Source organism: Bos grunniens, chromosome 7 (genome assembly GCF_055505025.1).
Source record: "Bos grunniens cultivar Pamir isolate PY7600 chromosome 7, Bosgru_T2T1.0, whole genome shotgun sequence".
In the NCBI taxonomy this organism is placed as follows: Eukaryota; Metazoa; Chordata; class Mammalia; order Artiodactyla; family Bovidae; genus Bos; species Bos grunniens.
In genome coordinates, this window is record NC_141171.1 from 49,152,555 (window position 1) to 49,179,406 (window position 26,852).

General features: G+C 39.6%; 1 protein-coding gene and 1 pseudogene across 5 annotated transcripts in view; one reads left to right on the plus strand and one right to left on the minus strand.

Moving 5' to 3' along the window:
• KLHL3 (kelch like family member 3) overlaps positions 1-26,852 on the minus strand; it is a 299,223-nt gene that overhangs the window by 170,523 nt on the left and 101,848 nt on the right. The gene's annotated exons all lie outside the window — the stretch shown is intronic.
• Positions 17,062-19,762, plus strand: LOC147369424 (neuropeptide Y receptor type 6-like; annotated as a pseudogene). Its single transcript, XR_015168481.1, has 2 exons — positions 17,062-17,443; positions 18,588-19,762. The product of XR_015168481.1 is annotated as a neuropeptide Y receptor type 6-like (transcript).

Genomic DNA, 26,852 nt, shown 5'->3' on the forward strand with positions numbered 1-26,852 from the left:
GTACTGGGAAAACTGGGTAGTCATATGCAAAAGAATGAACGTGGACCACTATCTAACATTCACAAAAGTCAACTCAAAATGGATTAAAGACTTGAATATAAGACCTGATAATAAAAAGAAAGCATATGGAGTAAGCTCCCTGACATCAGTCTTCGTAATAATTTTTTGGATTTGACACCAAAAGCAAAAGTAAGTGGAACTACATCAAACTAAAAAGCTTTTGCACAGTAAAGAAAGCCATCAACAAAATGAAGAGGAAACCTACAAAATGGAAGAAGATATTTGCAAAATCATTTATCTAATAAGGGGTTAAGACCTGAAATATGTAAAGAACTTATACAGCTCAACAGAAATAAACAAAACAATTTGATTTGTAAAAGGGCAGAGGATCTGAATAGACATTTTTCCATAAAAGACATACAAATAGCTAACAGGTACATTAAAAGATGCTCAACATCACTAATCATCAGGGAAATGCAAATCAAAGCCACAATGAACTATCACCTCACACCTGTTAGAACAGTTGTCATCACAAAGAAAAGAAATAAGTTTTGACAAATATGTACAGAAAAAGGAACTCTTATATACTGTTGGTAGGAATGTAAATTGATGCAACCAATTCAGAAAACAGTATGGTGGTTCCTTGCAAAATAAAAAATAGAACTACCATATCATCCAGCAATTTTACCTGTGAGAGAAACAAAATCACTATCTCAGAAAGATATGTGCACTCCCATATTCACTGCAGCATTATTTACAATAGCCAAGATGAAGAAACAACTAAATGTAAACTGATAGATGAATGGATAAAGAAAATGTGGTGTGTATATATACACATAGTGGAAATTTTTCTAGCCATAAAAAAGAATTAAATTGTGTTCACAGATGGATCTTGAGGGAATTATGCTAAGTGAAATAAGTCAGAGAAAAACAAATACTGTATGACCTCATCTATATATGAAGTTTAAGAAAAATAAAACAAACACAGATACAGAGAACATATTAGTGGTTGCCAGAAGTAGGGGGTCGGAGAAGGCAATGGCACCCCACTCCAGTGCTCTTGCCTGGAAAATCCCATGGACAGAGGAGCCTGGTTGGCTGCAGTCCATGGGGTCGCTAAGAGTCAGACACGACTGAGCGACTTCACTTTCACTTTTCACTTTCATGCATTGGAGAAGGAAATGGCAACCCACTCCAGTGTTCTTGCCTGGAGAATCCCAGGGACGGGGGGAGCCTGGTGGGCTGCCGTCTATGGGGTCGCACAGAGTTGGACATGACTGAAGCAACTTAGCAGCAGCAGCAGAAGTAGGGGGTATGGGGAGAGTGGAATACGTAAAAGTGGTCAAAAGGTGCTGGGGACGTAGCATGGTGACCATAGTTAACAACTGTTGTTTCACTAAGTCGTGTCTGACTCTCGTGACCCCCATGGACTGTAGCCCACCAGGCTCCTCTGTCCGTGGGATTTCCTAGGCAAGAATACTGGAGTGGGTTGCCATTTCCTTCTCCAGGGCATTTCCCCAACCCAGGGATTGAACCCACATTTCCTGCTTGGCAGGCGGATACTTTACTGCTGAGACACCTAAGAAAACTGAATTCACTCAGTTGTGTCTGACTCTTTGTGACCCCATGGACTGTAGCCTACGAGGCTCCTCCATCCATGGAGTTTTCCAGGCAAGAGTACTGGAGTGGGTTGCCAATTCCTTCTTCGTGGGATCTTCCCAACCCAGGGATCGAACCCAGGTCTCCTGCATTGCAAGCGGACGCTTTTACCATCTGAGGCACCAGGGAAGCTCACTGTATATTTGAAAGTTACCAATAGGGTAGATCTTAAAAGTCCTCATGAGAAGAAAAAAAACAAAAAGATGTATCTATGTGTGGTGATGGATATTAACTAAACTTATTTTGGTGATCATTTCATAATATACACATACAGATTGTACACCTAAAACTAGTACAATGTTTTATGTCAATTACATCTCAATAACATTTTTTTTAAAGCAAATATTTTAAAAGTGTCTGTTAAATTCTGAGAATGTAGCCCTGAACAAGATAGACAAAGCCCTGATTGCAAGGATTTTACAGCTAGTAAAGCAGGTACTGGGAGAGCACACAGACAACAGATAAACACACAAAAAAATTAGAAATGATAGGTACAGAAACACAGGAAGCCAGTCATGTGAAGAACCAGGGAAGAACATTCCAGACAGAAGGAACAGCTAGTGTGAAGGTCTCAAGGAAGAAAGAAGACCAGTGGGGTGCATCCTGCTGACAGAAGAGTGGCAGGAAATGAGGACAGAGATCTAGCAAGGGCTAGATCATGCAGGGCCATAAGCCAGGCACACAAGTTTAGATTTTAAGAGCAATAGAAACCACTCACAGATTTTAAACAAGGAGGTTCCATGATGTGACGACTTAAAATTTAAAAGATGACTGGTGGCTACATGAATTATGAACTGTAGGTTAGAAGCAGGGAAACCAGTAGGGGTCCTCCATAGTAATCCAGGGAAGAGACAAGGATATCTGAGACTAGGCCAGTAGTAGTATCAGCAGACATGAAAACAAAGAGTTGAATTCAAATACACTATGGTAGCAGAGTCAAAAGAAACTTGCTGATGGACATGATATAGGGTATAAGAGAGTAAGAATCATCAAGAATGGTTCATAGCCTTCTGGCTTGAACAAGCATGTAGACAGAATCCCACTTACTGATATTTGGAAGACTGGGAGAAGATGCAGGTCTATGGGTGAAATCACAAGTTCTCTTTTGGACATGTTATCTGAAATTCCTATTAGAAATCTAGGAAGAGTTGTTAAGTAAACAAATGGATATAGGGGTGTGGAGACAAGGGAAGGGTCAGGGCTAAAGATATAAATTTGGAAGCAATTTGTACATAGTATTTAATGACACGAGACAAGCAAGAATATGTAAACAGAGAAGATACCTCAGGACAGAGACCTAGGGCACTTCAACATTTAGAAGTTTAGTGGAAGAAAAAAGGAAAATAGAGGAGGAATATGAGGTAAACACACAAATGAGTACGAGAAAGAGCAAGTGAGACAGGAGAAAACCCCGGACCGTGTAATGTCACGGAAGCCAAAATAAGAAAATGTTTGAAGAATGAAGTCTGATGTAACAGAATACCACAGACTGGGTGGCTTAAACAACAGAAATTTATCTCTCATAATTCTGGAAGCTGGAAGTCCAAGATCAGAGTGCCATCAGGTTGATTTCTGGTGAGAGGACTCTGGTGCAAGTCTTTCCTATTTCCTCACGTGACTGGATGAGAGAGCAGAAGAGGGGAGGAGAGAGAGACCGACAGACACAGAGATAGAGACAGTGTGTACTTTGATTTCTTCATCCCATTACAAGAGTACCAATCATATCATGGGGTTTCCACCCTCATGATCTATGTAACCATAATTATCTCCCAAAGGCCCTACATCCAAATACCATCACATTGGAAATTAGGGTTTCCACATAGGCATTTGGGGAAGAACAAATGTTGAGGACAAAATATTCAGTATATACCAGATTGCTCTAAGTATTGGTGAAGATGTGGAAAAATTGGAATTTTCATACATTGCTGATAAAAATGTAAAATGGTCCAGCCACTGTGGAAAGGTCTGGTGGTTCTTTAAAAGGTTAAACATACAGTTACCATATGACCCAAAAACCCCACTCCTCAGTATAAATCCAAGAAAAATGAAAACATATGTCCACATGAAAGTTTGAATACAAACGTTTAGAGCTGTGTTATTCTTAAGAACCCCAAAATGAAAGCAATCTAAATATCTCAAATAGATTATCTGATGAACAGATCATCTAATGGTGGCATATTCTTACAACTGAATGTTGTTTTACAATAAAAATGAATGAAGCATGGTACTAATGTACTAATGCATGGTACAACATGGATGAACCTTGAAAACATTTTGCTAAGTGAAAGAAGTCACATACAAAAGGTCACATATTATATGACTCTATTTATATGACATGTTCAGAATAAACAAATCTACAGAAACAGTAGATTACTGGCTCTCTATGGCTGGCACAGGAAATGAGAGGGAAATAAAGAGTGAATGCTAATGGGTCCCAGGTTTCTTTTAGAGGAGACAAAAATGTTCTAACATTAGAGTGGGTAATGGCTGCACCATCCTGTGAATATATTAAAAACATTGAATTGTACAGTTTAAACAGGTAAGTAGCGTGGTATATAAATTAGGGAGAGGCTACCTAAAGCAAATACTGCCGACAAATCACCCAAGATTAGAATGAAGTAGAGACCATTCTATCAGCATCAGAGTCATGTGTAACCTTGACAAACAAATGTTTAGTGGTGTGTTCGAGACAGAAGGCAAACAGGGTGGACTTAGAGGAAATAAGAAGTGAGGAAGAAGAGTCAAAGAAGTTTTGTTGTTAAGGATTGCAGAGAAACAGGTTAATGCCACAGAGGGATATGAAGTAAAGAGAGGGTTTGTTTTCATAAGATGGGAGATAATGCAGCATGTTTGTTACTGAGAATGAATCAATGTGGAAGGAGAGAAAGTGTACTGAAAGAGAGAAAGTGTACTGTTGAATCAAAGTCCATGAGAAAGGGATGACTAAAAAGTACAAAAGTCTGAAGGCTGGCATGCCTTCAGACTTCAACAGGGAGAAGGCAGACAGCCGAGGCATTCATGTCAGTAGACTGTGGATACTGTTAAGAAGATGAGAGGTGTGCTGCTATTTTCTACATGAGGCCTGAAGCAAGGTGACCAACTTAGGGTAAGGATGTGAAAGTATATTACTTATATTTCTGTATAACAAAATTACTCCCCCAAACTTAGCAGCTCATGAGATCATGTTTTTCTTCCCACAGTTTCCTAGATTTGATTTTACCTAGAAGCCAGTTCTTAAACTTAGAATCATTTGCTTTTTGGAGATGCTAGAAATATTTTTAAGACCAGTAAGTCCTGGATTCTTTCTGTTTAACCAGCTTTTTTTTAGCCTCTCTCTCTCAACATTTTACTTTATGCAGCAAGAAGAAACCAGGAAACACCTTCAACAGTCTGCCTGGAAATTTTCCTTAGCTAAATTAACAAGTTCTTTATGTAATTTGTTACCTTCCACATTAACACAGCTGACAGTGTTGCTAAACTCTCTGCCTACATATATATGACCCTCTTTCCTTCATTTTCCACTGATACCTTCCTTACTTTTTAAGACTTCACCCACAGTCTTCAGAAAGGCCATAATGCTTTTTCTAACAAACTAGTCAAGACACTTCAACTATTCTCCAACATTCTCCTCAAAGTCTGTCCAGTTTCTGCCTACTGCTTCCTAAACCACTTCCACATTTTTAGGTAGAGGAATGGTACTTCCAGGTGCCAAGATCTGTATTAGTTCCCTATGACAAATCACCTAAACTCTGCAGTTTAAAATGACAAAATTTATTATCTCATAGTTTCTGTGAGTCAGGAATTTGTGAGGCACTGAGCTGGGTGATCTGGGCTCAGGGTCTCACAAGAGGTTGTCATCAAGATGTCAGCCAGGGCTGGAAGACCTGCTTCCAGGGGAGCTCACTCACATCTATCATTGCCATAACACATTATCTCAAACCAAGTAGTTTAAAATAGCACAACTTATTATCTTACTGTCCTGTAAGTCAAAACTAGACTAAAATTAAAGTGTTAGCTGGGCTGCATTCCCTTCTGAAGGCTCTAGAGGAGAAATTGTTTCCTTCTAGAGGCCCTTTACATTTCTTGGCTCATGCCCCTCTCTTCCAACTTTCAAAGCCAGCATTGGTGAGTCTGTTTCCTTTCACATTTCCATTTTTTCCTACTGCTTCTTTCACTGTCCTATCTATCTATCTATCTATATCTTTCTCTCTCTCCCTGTGGCTTCTGACTACAACCAGCAAAGTAGCTCATATGATTAGACTGTTCCCACCCAGAAAATTCAAAATAGTCTCCCTATCTCAAGGTCCTTAACCTTATCACATCTGTAAAGTACTTCTTGCCATGTAAGGTAACACATTCACAGGTCTAGGGATTATGATGTGGATACCTTTGGAGGGTCATTATTCTTCCTAGCACAGGGCTACAGACACAGAAGAGGAGAACAAGCACAGGGAGGAGTAAAGGAGGCCACACATTTGTACAGGTCATAAAGCCAACACTGATTTAATTAAGAGAGGCACTGAAGGAAAAATTTAACTTTGATTACTCAGTTTACTTAGCACTACATTTGAGGTTGAAAATGCTAGATGCTGAAGCAGGGCAAGGTAAAATAAAGTAGGTAGAGAAGCCAAAACATTCCACAGACAGACAAATTTCTGTGCCCTCAAACTATCGTTGTGATTTGGTGGTTTCAACAATTTACTGCTTCTCTTCAGTATATAACATGTTTTCAGTATAGTAACTATTATGTTACATATTTTTCAGTATCATATGATATATATTCAATATAATATTATTTCAAAATAGCTGAAATTCCTTATTTTCTCTCCAAATGCAAAGTTCCATTCATATACCACCAGATGGCAGAGAAGAGCAAAGAATATATTCCTACATACCAAAAAAAAATTTTTTTTCATATACTTGAAGAAGACCAGCCCTTAGCTAAAGGTGGCAAACTCTTAACATCTTAGACTAGACAAGCACCTTATTTTTTAACTTTTTCATTATGGAAAATTTTAAGCATACACAAAACAAGAAGCAGTATAATAAATCTCCATGAATCATCAATTAGCTTCAAGAATTATCAACACATGGCCAATCTCATCTCATCTGTATCTTTTCCTTGTCCCCTTCTACTTTTTGTATACAGCATGTACTTGTTGGTTATTTATTTTAAATATAGCAGTGTATACACGTCAATCCCAACCTCCCTAATTATCCCTCCCTACAGGTAACCATGAGTTCGTTCTCTGTGAGTCTGTTTCTGTTTTATAAATAAGTTCCTTATATCTTTTTAGATATTTGTATCTTTTTTTTTAGATTCCACATATAACCAATATCAGGAAGGGGCAGAGCCTAGACCAGAAGGGGCGAGGATTGGACTGGAAGCTAGGGTTAGGGTTAGGTTAGGGTCTTAAGTCTTTAAATGTTTGGATTACAAGGTATGCTCTGCCAGTGCTGAGTGCTGGAACTAAAATGACACATTTTTTTAAACATTTGTGATTTTGGCAAAACCAATTGTTTTTTAAGTATTATATATACATATACACACATACATATATATATGTATATATATGCCAGAAAATGCCACAGATTATCAACATGCACTCTTATTATCATCTCCATAAGATGACTAAAAGTAACATTTTGAACACATTTTATAAACAGTTTCATCTAATATCACTGGGCTGCAATTTCTGATTCCTCCCTTCTAGTTCTTAAGATTCTACTGGATTCCAGAGTTTGATCTTTTGTACAATGATTTCAACTCTGGGAGCAGCTTCTGAAATGAAGCTATAGGGATGTTATGACTTGGACAGGTGGCTGACATGTCTGTCATCTTTTGACATAAAAATAAACTTAGAAAAATAATCATGGAAATGAAGAAAGAAAACATGTAAAAGATGAAAAGAATAGGAACAGAGCCAGAAATTTCCAACAGGTAAGAAACTGGGAAATAAATCTCTAAAATGCTAAATAAAAATCTTGCAAGTGTATTTTTCAAATATTTTTTTCATGTTAAAATAATCCAGTTTTTAAACATGTGAGGATTAGTAAAAATTAGAACTGCTGTATGTTCGAGCCTAATTACACTGGATGTCTTCTTGCTCATGTGATCTGAAAAACACCGCCACAACTTTAAAATGCACCATTGTAAGGAAACTATCAAAAGAAATCAACAAATGTTAGTATTGGTAAATGAAGTTTTAACTACTTTTTGTTTATCTTTTGTAATAAACTTAAAACTGGTAAACATATGTATTGGAAGAGTTTATCTCTCTTTTCTTGATACATTTAATGTACTTTTATTTTAAGAATTAAAAACTTCAACATTTCCAATAATGAAAAGTCATTCATTAACCTTCATAGAAAATTAAAGCCAATTCAGGCAATCTGTACTTCAGTTCAGTTCAGTCGAGTCACTCAGTCGCATCCAACTCTTTGAGACCCCATGAATCACAGCACACCAGGCCTCCCCGTCCATCACCATCTCCTGGAGTTCACTCAAACTCATGTCCATCGAGTTGGTGACGCCATCCAGCCATCTCATCCTCTGTCATCCCCTTTCCTCCTGCCCCCAATCCCTCCCAGCATCAGAGTCTTTTCCAATGAGTCAACTCTTTGCATGAGGTGGCCAAAGTACTGGAGTTTCAGCTTTAGCATCATTCCTTCCAAGGAACACCCAGGCCTGATCTCCTTTAGAATGGACTGGTTGGATCTCCTTAGAGTCCAAGGGACTCTCAAGAGTCTTCTCCAGCACCACAGTTCAAAAGCATCAGTTCTTCAGTGCTCAGCTTTCTTTACAGTCCAAATCTCACATCCATACATGACTACTGGAAAAACCATAGCCTTCACTAGATGGACCTTTGTTGGCAAAGTAATGTCTCTGCTTTTCAATATGCTATCTAGGTTGGTCATAACTTTTCTTCCAAGGAGTGTCTTTTAATTTCATGGCTGCAGTCACCATCTGCAGTGATTTTGGAGCCCCCCAAAATAAAGTCTGACGCTGTTTCCACTGTTTCCCCATCTATTTCCCATGAAGTGATGGGACCGGATGCCATGATCTTCATTTTCTGAATGTTGAGCTTTAAGCCAACTTTTTCACTCTCCTCTTTCACTTTCATCAAGAGGCTTTTTAGTTCCTCTTCACTTTCTGCCATAAGAGTGGTGTCATCTGCATATCTGAGGTTATTGATATTTCTCCCGGCAATCTTGATTCCAGCTTGTGCTTCTTCCAGCCCAGCGTTTCTCATGATGTACTCTGCATAGAAGTTAAATAAGCAGGGTGACAATATATAGCCTTGATGTACTCCTTTTCCTATTTGGAACCAATCTGTTGTTCCATGTCCAGTTCTAACTGTTGCTTCCTGACATGCATACAAATTTCTTAAGAGGCAGGTCAGGTGGTCTGGTATTCCCATCTCTTTCAAAATTGTCCACAGTTTATTGTGATCCACACAGTCAAAGGCTTTGGCATAGTCAATAAAGCAGAAATAGATATTTTTCTGGAACTCTCTTGCTTTTTCGATGATCTAGGGGATGTTGGCCATTTGATCTCTGGTTCCTCTGCCTTTTCTAAAACCAGCTTGAACATGTGGAAGTTCACGGTTCACGTATTGCTGAAGCCTGGCTTGGGGAATTTTGAGCATTACTTTACTAGCATGTGAGATGAATGCAATTGCGTGGTAGTTTGAGCATTCTTTGGCATTGACTTTCTTTGGGATTGGAATGAAAACTGACCTTTTCCAGTCCTGTGGCCACTGCTAAGTTTTCCAAATTTGCTGGCATATTGAGTGCAGCATTTCCACAGCATCATCTTTCAGGATTTGAAACAGCTCAACTGGAATTCCATCACCTCCACTAGGTTTGTTCGTAGTGATGCTTCCTAAGGCCCGCTTGACTTCGCATTCCAGGATATCTGGCTCTAAGTGAGTGATCACACCATCATGGTTATCTAGGTCATGAAAATCTTTTTTATATAGTTCTTCTGTGTATTCTTGCCATGTCTTCTTAATATCTTCTGCTTCTGTTAGGTGTCCTTATTGCCAAATTCAGACTTAAATTGAAGAAAGTAGGGAAAACCACTAGACCATTCAGGTATGACCTAAATAAAATCCCTTACAATTATACAGTGGAAGTGAGAATTAGATTCAAGGGATTAGATCTGATGTACAGAGTGCCTGAAGAACTATGGACGGAGGTTAGTGACATTGCACAGGAGGCAGGGATCAAGACCATCCCTAAGAAAAAGAAATGCCAAGAGGCAAAATGGTTGTCTGAGGAGGCCTTACAAATAGCTGTGAAAAGAAAAAAAGCTAAAGGCAAGGGAGAAAAGGAAAGATATACCCATCTGAATGCAGAGTTCCAAAGAATAGCAAGGAGAGATAAGAAAGCCTTCCTCACTGATCAGTGCAAAGAAATAGAGGAAAACAGTAGAATGGGAAAGACTAGAGACCTCTTCAAGAAAATTAGAGATACCAAGGGAACACTTCATGCAAAGATGGGCACAACTAAGGACAGAAATGGAATGGACCTAACAATACAGAATAACTAAGCCAATTATACTTTTATAAGGCTGTGAAAAGGTAAACTTTTGTTTCTTCGGTTTCTTAGGGTTACTTAACGCTGTACTTTGTTCTTAGGGAAAGCCCAAGATTATCTTTATGAAGATTCTAGTTCTAGTTATTTTCATGAAACACAAATAATCAATTTGACTGATTTTTAAGAAATGAACAAAATAAACTAGAAATATTACTTTGTGTGTGGTTTGGAAAGCAGAAGTCTCATTACTGGCCCTGCTATTAACAATGTAACCATAAGCAAGTCACTGGGTCTTGGTTGCCATGTTTGTAAAATCAGATCTAGAGTACAAGACTGCTGTTGAGATCAAAATAGCCCACCTTGTTGGCCATTAAATTCTTTTTTTAAATTGTAATTTAAGTGTAGTTTATTTACAATATTGTGTTAGTTTCAGGTATACATCAAAGGGATTCAGTCATATAAACATTTTTTCAGATTCTTTTCCATTATAGGTTATAAGATATTGACTACCGTTCCCTGTACTATACAGTAAATTCTTGTTACTTATACCTATTTATGTATAATCGTTTTATTTGTTAATTCCATACTCCTAATTTATCCCTCACCCTCTCCCTTTCCCCTCTGGTAACCATAAGATTGTTTCCTACATCTGTGAGTCTGTTTCTGTTTTGTATATAGATTCATTTGCATTATTTTTTACATGATATTTATCATGTAAATGATATTTACCTTTCTCTGTCTGACTTACTGCACTGAGTATGATATTCTCTAGGTTCATCTATGTTGTTGCAAATGGCACTGCTTCATTTTTTTCTTATGGCTAAGTAATATTCCATTTTATATATGTACATCTTTTTAAATCAACCGTTGATGGGCACTTGGGTTGTTCCCAGTTCTAGGCTGCCATATGTAGTGCTGCTGTAAACACTGGAGTGAATGTATGTTTTCAAATTAAGAGTTTTTTATCTTTTCTGGATATATGCCTAGGAATAGGATAGCTGGATAACATGGTAGCTGTATTGTTAGTTTAAGAAATCTCTATACTGTTTTCCCGGAGAAGGCAATGGCACCCTACTCCAGTACTCTTGCCTGGAAAATCCCATGGATGGAGGATCCTGGTAGGCTGCAGTCCATGGGGTCGCTGAGGGTCAGACACGATTGAGCGACTTCACTTTCACTTTTCACGTTCACGCATTGGAGAAGGAAATGGCAACCCACTCCAGTGTTCTTGCCTGGAGAATCCCAAGGACGGGGGAGCCTGGTGGGCTGCTGTCTATGGGGTCGCACAGAGTCGGACACGACTGAAGTGACTTAGCAGCATACTGTTTTCCATAGTGGCTGTGCCAATTTACATTTCCACCAACAGTGTAGCAGGGTTCCACCTTCTCCACACCCTCTCCAGCATTTATTATTTGTAGACTTTTTGATGATGGGGTTTCCAGAGTAGCTCAACTGATAAAGAATCTGCCTGCAATGTGGGAGACCTGGCTTTGATCCCTGAGTTGGGAAGATCCCCTGGAGGAGGGCATGGCAACCCACTCTAGTATTCTTGCCTGGAGAATCCCCATGGAAAGAGGAGCCTGGCGGGTTACAGTCCTTGGGGTCACAAAGACTCAGACACAACTGAGTGACTAAGCACAGCACAGCACAGCACAGACTTTTTGATGATAACCATTCTGACAAGTGTGAGGTCAAACCTCATTTTGATTTTCATTTTCATTTCTCTTATAATTAGCGACATTGAGCATCTTTTCATAGCACGTAAATTCTTGAGCAAATAAATAAATGGGGTAGTACTTTAAAGGGGCTTCCCAGGTGGCACTAGTGGTAAAGAACCTACCTGCCAATGCAGGAGACATAAGAGACTCTGGTTCAATCCCTGGGTCAGGAAGATCTCCTACAGGAGGGTATGGCAACACACTCTAGTATTCTTGCCTGGAGAATCCCCATGAACAGAGGAGCCTGGTGGGCTATGGCCCATAGCGTCACAAAGAGTCAGACATGACCGAAGCAACTTAGGATGCATGCATGCAGTACTTTAAAATAATTAAGCCCTAAGCAAAATGTGAGATATTATTTGCATCAACACACCCATAGAATCTATATTCCTAGAGGCTTAAGGAAAAGGAGAGAGAATTCCTGTAGGATGATCCTGCCTTATTTTGGGACCCTCATATACATACTTAGAGGGTGAGGGAGTGTAAAGTTTCACTTTACCCAGGGACACAGACTCTTTGGAGTTACATAAGGAAATTGTTTAATATAAAAGAAGTAGAAAATGTTCTACTCACCTGCTTTTAAAATTAAGAACAACAGATACAGAAATTTCTTCAAGAAGTATAAAATAGGAGGTGGCAGAAAATAGTAGAAAGAACATGAAACTCTCCAAGAAGCAGGGGACTAAGACTGTTGTTCCTGATCTGCCAGTAATTAACTACAAAGTCACAATATCTGTCAAATTGGAGGTGGGTATTAAAATACCTATAGAGTTTCTTCTAGGTCAAAGCACAATAGCACCAAACGAAATAGAAGAGATAATCTAAAATATGCTTTAGTTTTTCTTTGTTGAGGATAATTAAGGGAAAGGAGGAAGCAGAGAACACAATGAGGCAGATAGGCAGAAAGAAAGGAAGATGATTAGAGGTAAGGAGAAAACACACAGAGATCAAGGGGCAGACACACATAAACTACCCCTAACAACTCTCCTCGGCCACAAATAGAGTTGTACCAATAGAGACAAAGACATAAACTAACAAAAAGACAATTGGATATAGAAATAAATATGCATATGGGGACTTTGGCAGAGTAATACTCTTATTTTGTTCACCTTGAAACTCTAAAACACAAAATTACCAAAAAATGTGTAATGTAATGCTATAATTTTGCATTTAAAGGCATAAATAGAGCCAGTTCAAGGCATGTGCCTCATGAGCATATCTAGATACAATCAAGCTGAAAGATTGAAGACTACCTATCTCTACCATATGTTACTCATATTTGGGGGCAAAATACCACTTGATAATTTGAGATTTCACATCTTTGGGTCATTTCCAACCAAACAGGCCAAAGACGACCCTTCCAAAAATTCCAAGAATTTTTTTATGAATCAAGGCCCAGTATTACATTGTTTCCAGATAGTCAAGATTTAAATGTTTTAACTTAATAGTTACCGATTACATAAAGTGTAAATCCCACATTGCCATTCAAAGTCCACAATGGGGATTTACTTGTTAATCTTCTCTAAATTGTGCAAAGGGCACTGGATAATATAACTCCAGCACTTCCCTTCAATTCCCTCCCACATGAGGATCATCTGACCTTCTTCTGGCTTTTCTAGGCTTCCAGCCTCCATAGGAATTTATAAACTGGAGAACTTATACTTTGCAACTAATCATTATAGAGGAGAGTAGAGGGACCTCTACTAAGTTTTAAACCTGCCATTGCAGAGTGGTGAGTGATACTCATTCACTCAGCCCAGACAACCCAGATCAATAAGAATGGGCAACACAAAGGTTTCTAATGTTTATTCCCATCTCTACTACCAATCTGTTAGAAAATCTGCAAACTGTATGAATTTTCACATCTGTTAAGAGAAAACTCTTATTCAGACCTAACTTTGTAAGGCAGCACTAGTGGTAAGGAAGCAACAGTTAGAACTGGACATGGAACAACAGACCGGTTTCAAACAGGAAAAGGAGTACGTCAAGGCTGTATATTGTCACCCTGCTTATTTAACTTCTATGCAGAGTACATCATGAGAAACACTGGGCTGGAAGAAACACAAGCTGGAATCAAGATTGCCGGGAGAAATATCAATAACCTCAGATATGCAGATGACACCACCCTTATGGCAGAAAGGGAAGAGGAACTAAAAAGCCTCTTGATGAAAGTGAAAGAGGAGAGTGAAAAAGTTGGCTTAAAGCTCAACATTCAGAAGACGAAGATCATGGCATCTGGTCCCATCACTTCATGGGAAATAGATGGTGAAACAGTGGAAACAGTGTCAGACTTTATTTTTTTGGGCTCCAAAATCACTGCAGATGGTGACTGCAGCCATGAAATTAAAAGACGCTTACTCCTTGGAAGGAAAGTTATGTCCAACTTAGATAGCATATTCAAAAGCAGAGACATCACTTTGCCAACAAAGGTCTGTCTAGTCAAGGCTATGGTTTTTCCAGTGGTCATGTATGGATGTGAGAGTTGGACTGTGAAGAAGGCTGAGCACCGAAGAATTGATGCTTTTGAACTGTGGTGTTGGAGAAGACTCTTGAGAGTCCCTTGGACTGCAAGGAGATCCAACCAGTCCATTCTGAAGGAGATCAGCCCTGGGATTTCTTTGGAAGGAATGATGCTAAAGCTGAAACTCCAGTACTTTGGCCATCTCATGCGAAGAGTTGACTCATTGGAAAAGACTCTGATGCTGGAATAGCATTGAAACATGTGTATTACCATATATGAAACAGATTGCCAGTCCAGGTTCGATGCATGAGACAGGATGCTGGGGGCTGGTGCACTGGGATGACCCAGAGAGATGGGATGGGGAGGGTGGGGGGAGGGGGGTTCAGGATGGGGAACACATGTAAACCCATAGCTGATTCATATCAATGTATGGCAAAAAGCACTACAATATTGTAAAGTAATTAGCCTCCAACTAAAATAAATAAATTAAAATAAAATAAAAATAAAATAAAATCTCATTTGACAGATGAAAAAATTGAGGCTCAGAGATGGGGAGTGACTTGCCCAATATCAAAAAAAGCTAGTTAGCAGCAGGACAAGTCTCTTGACAGAACAGTGCTCATTCTAGCATACCCATACGTATCTGTACATTGCCTATTTCTTTTTCATTTCTTTCCTCCTCCAAGCAAAGCTTGTTTTGTGGCAAGTAAACAATCAAAGTATTCTATTTCTCATTTATAGTTCTAGTCCACTGACTGTCATAAAGGGCTTAAATCTATCTTGACATTTCCCTTCAGGGAATACCTGTGAACTCTAATTCTATTGAACCCCTGAATCATCCAAGTCCTGAACTGCATTTCAAATACCTCTATTTACAAATTTTGCTATTTCTACTTATCACCACAGCACATCTGAGCCATAGATCAGTTCCTTGGGCCCTTCTATATCAAATATACTGTCTCTGTCAACACTTTTAATTCATCTGTGGTTTCTCATTGTGGGTATCTATTGTTGAAACCACAACAGACACACGTATTCTTGCAGTGATTTCTTTCCTTATAAGAATCTTCTAAGCCTTTGAACTCAGAAAGAATGTGAGAGCAGACCAGGGTAATTTCAAACAGTAAACAAAAGTTTGTTCTCTTTCACTCCTATTGCTCAGCTTTTTATCAATACCATTTATGCTGTTTTCTTCAAATTTCTAAATAATAAACCAAGATAAGGGGTATTTTTTTCATTTGCTCTCTTTCAACACATTCTCTTTGGGCCAGAAGTATCACCACTTGGAATGGCAGGGCATTCACCATGCCTATTGTGTATCCTGGGATAAATAATTCACTGAATATGATCACCCTAAAGCTATGCTGAGCCATAGGATTAGGGACCCTCTTTCCTCTAGAAGTCAGAAAAGGAAGAGACCCAAAGGAAAAGAAACTAAAGGAATGCTTTCTAAATAAAGTTAATTCTGAGTAATAGCTCACTAGGCACTACCTACCCTGCTTGATCTCTAGAATCTGAGTAATGTACCCAGGAACTGCTTGTGCCAAGTCTGGCTCCAGCCCCAGAAAATGAAAGAAAGAAAAAGAGGGGAAGGCATATGCTATTTCATAAGCAGGCATGGTCTCGGAGTCTAACCCCCAGACTTAGGGATATAGATTAGCTCTAGGGAATGGAACTGGAGAAGGCATTGGCACCCCATTCTAGTACTCTCGCCTGGAAAATCCCATGGGCAGAGGAGCCTGGTAGGCTGCAGTCCATGGGGTCTCTAAGAGTCGGTCACGACTGAGTGACTTCACTTTCACTTTTCACTTTCATGCATTGGAGAAGGAAATGGCAACCCACTCCAGTGTTCTTGCCTGGAGAATCCCAGGGACAGGGGAGCCTGGCAGGCTGTCATCTACGGGGTCGCATAGAGTCGGACACGACTGAAGTGACTTAGCAGTAGCAGGGAATGAAACTGACAAATTTTATTCTGCACACAAATACTAAACACATACTACGTGCTTTATGATGGCTGTGAGCAACAAATTCAGTTGCATTATCTCATTTAAACCTCACAACGACTCAGAAAGACATTGTTTATCCTCATTTTATAGAGTTTAAAAATGGAGCCAGAAGGGTAGTTAACTTATGTCAAAGTCATACAGACACCAAACAGTGATGCTTCAAGTAGAATTCAATTCTAAACATAGTACTCTGGCCTCTACAGCACACATATATATAAAAAAAAAAAAAGACAGAAGGTGATACAGATGGAAAGATACCTTTGAGCTACCTTATACAGCTAACAGAATGATGTTACATTCCCTTCCTCATTATCTCTAAATGCTATACTGTTGGGACAAATAAAACACCCTGAGATGAAAGAAAGGCAAGGATATCTCTCTATTCTATTTCCTCTGAGGGATATTCTTCCACCTACAGAACTGTCCAGGTTATTAAGAACTTGGATTAATTTTCAGGGTTCTGTTTAATTTTTTAAGATTCAAGAGCTTACTCAAGTCATTCATGCATTTCCATCAAGCAGACAAAGAGGAAGACTAAATCCTAATAATTATTCATTGGAAGATTCAGAGCAAAGTTCTTTCCAAGAACTGATGGTCAAAATATCCAGCCATAATACAAGTAAGCTTAGAAAAGCTCTTCTTACAACCCTGACATGATGAAACTTTTCCTAAACTATCCAAAACCAATATAAAGAGCAACAACTCTGCATTTTTCTACCTTGAGTCCTGTAGGCTCCCCTTCCTAGCCTTGCTCCTATTACTCATAGTCTCTACAGTAGTCTTAATTGTGGACTTTTTTTGAAACCTCTCTCTCTCACTACTATCATCTTTAAGAAGCAGAGAGAAGTTCAGAATGCCATCAACATAATGATCGCCAGTCTCTCCCTCTCTGACATCATAGTATGTGTCATGTGTATCCCTTTTACTATCATCTACATTCTGATGGATCACTGGATATTTAGGGACATCACATGCAAAGTCACCTCCTATGTGCAGAGAGTCTCCATCTGTGTGTCCATATTCTCACTTGTGTTAATTGCTATTGAAAGATATCAGCTGACTATGAACCCCAGTTCCAGAAAACATCTATTTCTGCTTTATTGACTATGCCAAAGCCTTTGACTGTGTGGATCACAATAAACTGTGGAAAATTCTGAAAGAGATGGGAATGCCAGACCACCTGACCTGCCTCTTGAGAAACCTGTATGCAGGTCAGGAAGCAACAGTTAGAACTGGACACGGAACAACAGACTGGTTCCAAATAGGAAAAGGAGTATGTCAAGGCTGTATATTGTCACCCTGCTTATTTAACTTCTATGCAGAGTACATCATGAGAAATGCTGGGCTGGAGGAAGCACAAACTGGAATAAAGATTGCTAGGAGAAACATCAATAACCTCAGATATGCAGATGACACCACCCTTATGGCAGAAAGTGAAGAAGAACTAAAGAGTCTCTTAATGAAAGTGAAAGAGGAGAGTGAAAAAGTTGGCTTAAAGCTCAACATTCAGAAGACGAAGATCATGGCATCTGGTCCCATCACTTCGTGGCAGAGAGAGGGGGAAACAGTGGAAACAGTAGCTGACTTTATTTTGGAGGGCTCCAAAATCACTGCAGATGGTGACTGCAGCCATGAAATTAAAAGACGCTTACTCTTTGGAAGGAAAGTTATGACCAACCTAGATAGCATATTAAAAAGCAGAGACATTACTTTGTCAACAAAGGTCCGTCTAGTGAAGGCTATGGTTTTTCCAGTAGTCATGTATGGATGTGAGAGTTGGACTATAAAGAAAGCTGAGCACCAAAGAATTGATGCTTTTGTACTGTGGTGTTGGAGAAGACTCTTGAGAGTTCCTTGGACTGCAAGGAGATCCAACCAGTCCATCCTAAAGGAGATCAGTCCTGGGTGTTCACTGGAAGGACTGATGTTGAAGCTCATGCTTCAATACTTTGGCCACCTGACACAAAGAGCCGACTCACTGGAAAAGACCCTGATGCTGGGAAAGATTGAGGGCAGGAGAAGAAGGGGACGACAGTGGAGGAGAAGGGGACAACAGTGGATGAGATGGTTGGATGGCATCACCGACTCAAAGGACATGAGTTTGGGTAAACTCTGGGAGTTGGTAATGGACAGGGAGGCCTGGTGTGCTGTGGTTTGTGGGGTCGCAAAGTCAGACATGACTGAGTGACTGAACTGAACTAAACTGATGAACCCCAGGGGGTGGAAAATCAGGGTAGCTCACACCTACTGGGCTATCACGTTGATCTGACTATTTTCCCTTCTATTACCTATTTCCTTCCTCCTATCCTTTTTCCTCACCAATGAGCCTTTTCAAAACTTCTTTCTTCCCACTGACCTCTACCCACACTGGGTTGCCTGTGTAGAGAACTAGCCCTCCAAAATGAACCAGCTCCTCTTTACCACCTCCCTGTTTATGCTGCAATATGGTGTCCCTTGAGCTTCTTCCTTGTCTGCTACCTGAAGATTGTTACCTGTCTCCACAGGAGAAATGGGAAAATAGACAAGAAGAGAGAAAGTGAGAGCTGGCTCAGGGAAAACAAGAGGATCAACATGATGTTGATTTCTATTGTGGTAACCTTTGGGGTCTGCTGACTTCTCTTGAACATTTTCAATGTCATCTTTGACAGGTATCATGAGATCCAATGAGCTGCTTCTATGACCTGGTGTTTGTAGCATGCCACTTGAATGCTATGGCTTTTACATGTATAAATCCTCTCTTCCATGGCTTTCTCAACAAAAATTTCCAGAAGAACATGCTGTTGCTAATTCACCACTGCTGGAGATTTGCACCTAAGAAAAGACATCAAAATATTGCCATCTCTAGTGTGCACACAGATGAATACAAGGGATCATTAAGATTAGCCCATACATCAACAAGTAGATAAGAACTGGTAACACTTAATGCCATAGGCCTTCTTTTATGGGAGATGGAGAGGTAATGACTGGAGCTGGGCAAGATGCCAAGGAAGCCAGAATTTTAAAAAAGGAAAAAAATGTAACTTTATGCTAACCAGTTTTGCTTTAGGCCAGATCTATATGTCTCATATATCCACCCAATGCAAATATACACACACACACACTCTCTCTCTTTCTCTCTCCACCCTATTCTCTTAGGAGAATAATAACTCAAACACCCAGCTGTCATCATTTGTGGCAAAAAATAACAGTAAGAAAGCAAGAGAGACAAGGAACACTGATGGCTGGGGAACAAAATTCCCAGATATTATTATTCAATGGAATATCCACAAAAGTTATTACTAATGATATGTCCACTAAAAACAATGCTGTATCTCCTTAGTGTTGAAGCAATTCCACTTTCAGAAATAGAAACTGTAACTTATAACCATGTAACTATTTAACTAATTAGCAATGTCAGAAAGACTCATTATAATTTACTAATTAGCTAAATAACTGAGTTTGGATTGGAAGTTGAAGGAATGGTCGATTTCACTTAATATTTAAACTAAGCATTTTAAATACAATTAATTCACATGCCTGAGTCAGATTCTCCAGTTTATGGCAATAGTACATTTTCTTCACTAACAATGCTATTAGTGCCACTCGAATTGGTCACAAACTCTTTAGCACTCCAATTATGTTTTAAACTAACCTATTAATGGCCAATGTAGATATATCTTTCATTACAAAATGACTTTTTATCTCTAACTCTTTATATGTGTTAAGTAGGGGTTATTACAACTCTATCATTGAGTCTGATGAACTTCATCAGTAACACACATAGTTAGCTCCAGATTTTTTAAAACCTCTTGCATAGCTTATGATTTAAACATTTAAAAAAATATCTCTCATCCCTACAGAGTCATTTATATTGGAGAATTGCTAGACTGTCTTCAGAAAGGATACTAAGCTACTGGTCAAATTAGCTCAGTGATTTTTACAAATGATGACCAGTTTTATCTCTTCCTCGGATACATATTCCTTATACTTCTTTATACTATTAAACTTGGGGCTGCACCTTACTTGTATGTTAAAAATATAACACACAATATATTGTCTTCTTTCTTTTGAATAAAAGGTCATCTTTCTACTGTGTGTATAGTTTTTGTTTCCACATGCATGTTTGCTAAATTGCTACTCATGTCCGACTCTTTGTAACCCCATGGACTGTAGCCTGCCAGGCTCCTCTATCCATGGGATTCTCCACGCAAGAATACTAGAGTGGGTTGCCATTTCCTCCTCCAGGGTGTCTTCCTGACCCTCTTATGTCTCCTACATTGGCAGGTGGGTGCTTTACCACTGGCGCCACCTGGGAAGCCCTTTTGTTTCCACATTGGTTCGGTTCGGTTCAGTTGCTCAGTCGTGTCCGACTCTTTGCGACCCCATGAATCGCAGCACGCCAGGCCTCCCAGTCCATCACCAACTCCCGGAGTTCACTCAGACTCATGTCCATCGAGTCAGTGATGCCATCCAGCCATCTCATCCTCTGTCATCCCCTTCTCCTCCTGCCCCCAATCCCTCCCAGCATCAGAGTCTTTTCCGATGAGTCAACACTTTGCATGAGGAGGCCAAAGTACTGGAGTTTCAGCTTTAGCATCATTCCTGCCAAAGAAATCCCAGGGCTGATCTCCTTCAGAATGGACTGGTTGGATCTCCTTGCAGTCCAAGGGACTCTCAAGAGTCTTCTCCAACACCACAGTTCAAAAGCATCAATTCTTTGGCGCTCAGCTTTCTTCACAGTCCAACTCTCACATCCATATATGACCACTGGAAAAACCATAGCCTTGACTAGACAGACCTTTGTTGGCAAAGTAATGTCTCTGCTTTTCAATATGCTATCTAGGTTGGTCATAACTTTGCTTCCAAGGAGTAAGCGTCTTTTAATTTCATGGCTGCAGTCACCACCTGCAGTGATTTTAGAGCCCCCCAAAATAAAGTCTGACACTGTTTCCCCTGTTTCGCCATCTATTTCCCATGAAGTAATGGGACCAGATGCCATGATCTTCGTCTTCTGAATGTTGAGCTTTAAGCCAACTTTTTCACTCTCCTCTTTCACTTTCATCAAGAGGCTTTTTAGTTCCTCTTCACTTTCTGCCATAAGAGTGGTGTCATCTGCATATCTGAGGTTATCGATATTTCTCCCGGCAATCTTGATTCCAGCTTGTGTTTCTTCCAGCCCAGCGTTTCTCATGATGTACTCTGCATAGAAGTTAAATAAGCAGGGTGACAATATACAACCTTAACGTACTCCTTTTCCTATTTGGAACCAGTCTGTTGTTCCGTGTCCAGTTCTAACTGTTGCTTCCTGACCTGCATACAGGTTTCTTAAGAGGCAGGTCAGGTGGTCTGGTATTCCCATCTCTTTCAAAATTGTCCACAGTTTATTGTGATCCACACAGTCAAAGGCTTTGGCATAGTCAATAAAGCAGAAATAGATGTTTTTCTGGAACTCTCTTGCTTTTTCCATGATCCAGCAGATGTTGGCAATTTGATCTCTGGTTCCTCTGCCTTTTCTAAAACCAGCTTGAACATGTGGAAGTTCATGGTTCACGTATTGCTGAAGCCTGACTTGGAGAATTTTGAGCATTACTTTACTAGCATGTGAGATGAGTGCAATTGTGTGGTAGTTTGAGCATTGTTTCCACATTAGCCTCCATATTTTCCCTCCTGAAAAATTTTTCTCTCTCTCTCTCCTCTACTTCCCTCTGTCTCTGTTTCTTCCCCCCATCTAGCTTTTCCTTGTCTTCAGAATTTCTGGTCTCTCTGTTACATCATTTTGGGGAAAATGAATAAGAAAGCACAGCAGGATAACTAGAGGAAATAAAATGTAACAGTATCACAGTATTGGGCTTTTCAGGTAACTTAGTGGTAAAGAATCCTCCTGCTAATGCTTGAGACGCAGGTTCAACCTCTGGGTCAGGAAGATCCCCTAGAGAAGGAAATGGCAATCCTCTTCAGTATTCTTGCCTGGAGAAGAGGAGCCTGGCGGGCTATACAGTCCATGGGGTTGCAAAGAGTCAGACACAACTCAGCACGCAAGCATGCATCCATCACAGTATTAGCTACAGATAAAACCTCTTATCTAAAAACCAACTTCAAATGCTGTCAGTTTAGAATCCTAAAAGTACAAATGCAGCTCCTTAACCCAGAAAACGTCTCTCCCTAGATACCATTTCTCTCTCTTCTGACAAACAGTGGTTAAGACTATAATTAAGATCTAATGTGATATTTTACTTATAAAGATATGTTGAAACTAGTTTCCATTACTAAAAAGATTTAGACCAAGCCACTGAAAGCAGGAAAGGGCTTTAATCAAACTCTGATATCACCCTCTCCCTTCACCCAAACACAAATACCCTGGCTTCTCTAACCCTAGCACTCCATCCCAAGCACTCAAAAGAGATCTCCAGTCTGTTACTAAATATTATAGTGTCCATTTTGGCTCCATGATAAGAACAATTTCCTTCTCCTAAAAAGTCCATTCTGTCTTTACTTTGGATATTTTCTTGAACTTTAATGAAACAAAAGTCATTAATGATATCAATAGTAGTTTTTCTTATAACAACATTTGCAGTGACATGGATGGACCTGGAGACTATCATACTAAGTGAAGAAGGCCAGACAGAGAAAGATAAATATTACATGATATCGTGTATACAAATGAATTTATTTATAAAACAGAAACATAGACTTAGAGAATGACTTTATGGTTACCAGGGGGAAAGGGAGGGGACAGATTAGGAGTTTGGGATTGATATGTACACATTAGTATATTTAAAATGATAACCAACAAGGACCTATTATATACCACAGGGAACTTGGCTCAATATTCTATAATAACCTAAATGGGAAAACAATTTGAAAAAGAATGGATCAGTATGGGTATAACTGAATCACTATGCTGTACACCTGTAACTAACACATCCTTGTTAATCAATTATACTCCAAAATAAAATAAATTTTAATTAAAAATAATAATAGTCTTTCTTTGGCTTATTTTTATCTCATAAAGTAGTGAATTAACTAGTTTTAATGCATGCCTTTACTTGTAAGGGACTTACACGTCTGAGAAGTGGGAAAGCACAGGTCTATAGGTAGCTACTTAGGAAGATATAATGAGAGTAAAACCAAGTGTTGTGGGGCCACAGTGGAGACAAAACATATTTTGGAGAGTAAACAAAGATTTCAGAAAAGTCCACCATACTGTTTCTACAGTATTTGTGGATGGTGCATACCAACTGGTCTTTGGTTGAACTACTTGGTGAATGAAATAAGACCTCATTTTCTCATTTGCCTCTCCCCCACTGCCAGATGTGCCTGTATTCTCCTTGCCATCAATCTATCTGAGACTGAAACTTGATGGTGTTTGCCTGATAGACGTCCAAAAACAGTTCCCTCTAGCCAGTGTTCCAAGTATCTTTTCCCGTCTCCTGATCTCAAATCATTTTGGATTGACAGTAATTTATCTTATCTTTAAAAGTTTCCAGAAAACACGACTATTAGTGGGATGTACATTTCGGCCTACTTAACCAGAGCTGAATGACAAAATGCTAATATATCCTGCCAGAGTCCCGTTGGAGAAGGAAATGGCAACCCACTCCAGTGTTCTTGCCTGGAGAATCCTTGGGACGGGGGAGCCTGGTGGGCTGCTGTCTCTGGGGTTGCACAGAGTCGGACACGACTGAAGCTACTTAGCAGCAGCAGCAGAGTCCCGTAGATTTTCTGTCTGATTGCCTCTGAAGATCTCCCAGACAATTTCTAACAGAGAATCAACAACATAAATGATTCAATATAAAGAACACCCAAATGCGGGCTTTTATACCCAACTGTGGGTATAAAATATGGTGTATATTTTTCAACATATAATATTCCGAAAAAGGAAATGTAATATTCTGAAAAAGGTGTAAATAACTTGACAGAGTAACAAGCATGAGGCTTCATTTTTGTGTATGTATGAATATTTTCTCCCATTCTATAGGCTGCCTTTCCATTTTGTTGCTTTTAGTATTTCCTTTTTTATAGTCATTAGTTTTTATTTAATTTTTATTTTATACTGGAGTATAGTTGATTACAGAGGCTTCAATTTAAAGAAGCTGCTCCTTACTCGGTACTCACGAGGAACAGTATATAATTCATCAGCCCAGTAAAAAGTCAACCTCTCTTCCTATAAGCTTTGTTTTTGTAGAATAATAAATCAAAAAAATATATTGAGTCCTCACTATGTCTTTAGCAGTGTGTTAGGTACAGAATAAGTATAAGACACAGCTTTAAGAGTTTACAATCTAGTTGAGGCTTTAAAGAGTTTACAATATACCAAGGAGTAATTTCATGTCTTGGTTTTGAAGGCTTTCCTTATGGCCAAGTAGAAAACTGCCAAAACAAAAGTTAAGAGTAAATGAAGGCAGAGTTGATATCAAGAAGGACTCATTTTATCTTTATACCCATAAGTGAGATGTGTGCGTATGCTAAGTCACTTCAGTTGTGTCAGACTCTTTGCAACCGCATGGACTGTAGCCTGCCAGGCTCTTCTGTCCATAGGATTCTCCAGGCAAGAATACTGGAGTGGATTGCCATACCCTTCTCCAGGGGATCTTCCCTACCCAGGGATCGAATTTGCATCTCTTATGTCTTCTGCATTGGCAGGTGTGTTCTTTATCACTAGCACCACCTGGGAAGCCCTAAGTAAGAATATACTGAGGAAGAAAAGAGGAAGTATTCTAGAAGAGGGGTCAGGGAGAAGTATTCAAGACTAATAAGCCCAGGAATTCCTAAAATCCTCCCTGAAGTCACCTATGCAAATAAATGTGCTCATGCAATAAACCAGAGAAATAAGAAGATGAGAATTTCCAGTGGGTGAAGGAAGGCACTTTCCCCTGTTTATGTGCCCAAATCAAACTCTTTGTTGACGCTGGGATGGTATTTGCCCTGTGGGAGAAGTAAAAGGATGTGTGGTACTGATGACAGGAACGCATCCATCTTCCATCTGGTCACTGACCGTTTTCTGTGATCCTCTATTTTTAGGTAGAGAAATCTGTCCTTCTAAACTAGACTGTGAACTTTCAGAGACTTCGATCTACATTTTTTATTCCTTCTATACTGGCCCCACACTCAGAGTATTTAAGATAGGACTAGGCAAAAAAAAGACCCCGATGCTGGGAAAAACTGAAGGCAAAAGGAGAAGGAGGTGGCAGAGAATAAGATGGTTAGATAGCATCACCAACTCAATGGACATGAATTTGAGCAAACTCTGGGAGATAGTGGAGGACAGAGGAACCTGGCATGCTGTAGTCCATGGGGTCCCAAAGAGTCAGACATGACTTAGCAGACAACAACAGGCAAGGAAAAGCATTTAATATAGATTTTTAAAATTATTTCTTAAAACACAAGGTAGGCAGTCATTACTCACAAATTATTGAATGCCCAAATGTTCTCAAACCTATGTTTTATTAATTATCCAATGAGAGTGTAAAGACATAAGTCTCATTACACAAACTATTGTAATATCAACAAACTGCAAAATCCCGAGTGCTTTGGGTCTCAGCTTAAATGTTTTTCAAAAATCTTCTCTAGCCACCCAGGCCTGTGACAATCCTCTAGTCACTGCTCTTGCAGTACTCTATGTATAGAGAGCTACTATGCAGAATGATGAAGGCCTGTTTACATCTGCAAAACATGAGCTTGCAGAAGGAAGAAACTGGGTCCTATTCACAGTAGGGGCTCTAGTACCAAGCATAGACTCTGGCACAAAGGAGGAGTTCAATCAGTATTTGCAAACTGCAGATGTATTGACAGAATAAATCAGGGTGTAACAAACCTTTGCTTGGAAGTGGTGTGTGGACCTGAATACTAAGTGGAGCCTGTATTCCTGGAACTCAGTACTTAAAGAAACAGAATGTCAAACTTCTATCTGAAATACAAGAGCCAGTGCTCAGAAAATCTGCATGAATAGGAGAGTAAACATAAACATCATGGTTCCAGGGAAACCTCAAGGGTAAGATGCGTGTTTATGGCCCACGTGTTACTCGTCTATACAAGTTGTACCAAAGAGAATCAGCTAACTGAGAAGGTCCTAAAGGTGGAAGAAAATGCCCTATTAACTTTCAATTAACTAAACTGGCAAAGTTCTTTGAGCAAACAGCTCTTAGAAATGAAAGGCAAGTCTTTCATGGCAACCAGCCTCTAGGAGAGTGGGCCTCTTTATGACTACTAGAAGAAAAACCATACTCTCTATAAAAGGCCAAGGGAGGGCAGAACTTTGTCTTTTTCAATGAGCCACGTTGTTCTTCTTTGCTGCTGCTGCTGCTAAGTCACTTCAGTTGTGTCCGACTCTGTGTGACCCCACAGATGGCAGCCCACCAGGCTCCTCCATCCCTGGGATTCTCCAGGCAAGAATAGTGGAGTGGGTTGCCATTTCCTTCTCCAATGCATGCATGCATGCTAAGTCGCTTCAGTCGTGTCCAACTCTGAGACCCGATGGACAGCAGCCCA